General features: G+C 46.4%; 1 protein-coding gene across 2 annotated transcripts in view; it reads left to right on the top strand.

Annotated features, from left to right (window-relative positions):
* The window catches only part of SLC36A2 (solute carrier family 36 member 2), a 32014-nt gene that overhangs the window by 2604 nt on the left and 28815 nt on the right, over positions 1 to 595 (top strand). The gene's annotated exons all lie outside the window — the stretch shown is intronic.

Here is a 595-nt window from a genome sequence, read left to right as displayed (position 1 = left end):
TCCTCCAATTGTTCTCTTTAACCCTTAACCAATCTGCCGCAAGCTCCTTGGCAAGCGAGAGGACTTAGGGGTTTAACACGAAGATGGGGGGGTGCGGATTTGGTGCAGTTCCTTCAAGTATGACAGAGAGTCAGAAGAGGGGCCCACGGTGCCCTTGGTGACAGAGGTGGTTCAGTTGCAGCCTTGAACTCTAACCCCTGGCTTGTCCAGCTCTGGAGGCCTAGCTCCTCCCAAACTCTTCTGTTGCTTCTTGAAGTGTCTCTTTGCTAGCATAGAAGGCTCTGCTGGAAATATTCCTAGGTTTCCAGAGTTAGAACCGTAAACCCAATTCCCACCTTGATTCAACCTGGTACAGGTATGAGAAGGTGGAGAAGCAGGCTTGCTTTCTGTTTTCTTTTTCTTTTTTAAAGACTTATTTATTTGAAAGACAGAATTACAGAGAGAGATTGAGACACAGAGAGAAGGAGCTCTCTCTCTCTCTCTTTTAAATATTTATTTATTTGAAATTCAGAGTTACACAGAGAGAGGAGACAGGAGAGGCAGAGAGAGAGAGAGAGAGAGAGAGAGAGAGAGAGAGAGGTCTTCCATCCGCTGG

This window comes from Oryctolagus cuniculus, chromosome 6, assembly GCF_964237555.1.
Source record: "Oryctolagus cuniculus chromosome 6, mOryCun1.1, whole genome shotgun sequence".
Lineage (NCBI taxonomy): Eukaryota > Metazoa > Chordata > Mammalia > Lagomorpha > Leporidae > Oryctolagus > Oryctolagus cuniculus.
The sequence above is the reverse complement of the archived record's forward strand: the minus strand, read 5'-3'. Positions and strand labels throughout refer to the sequence as shown.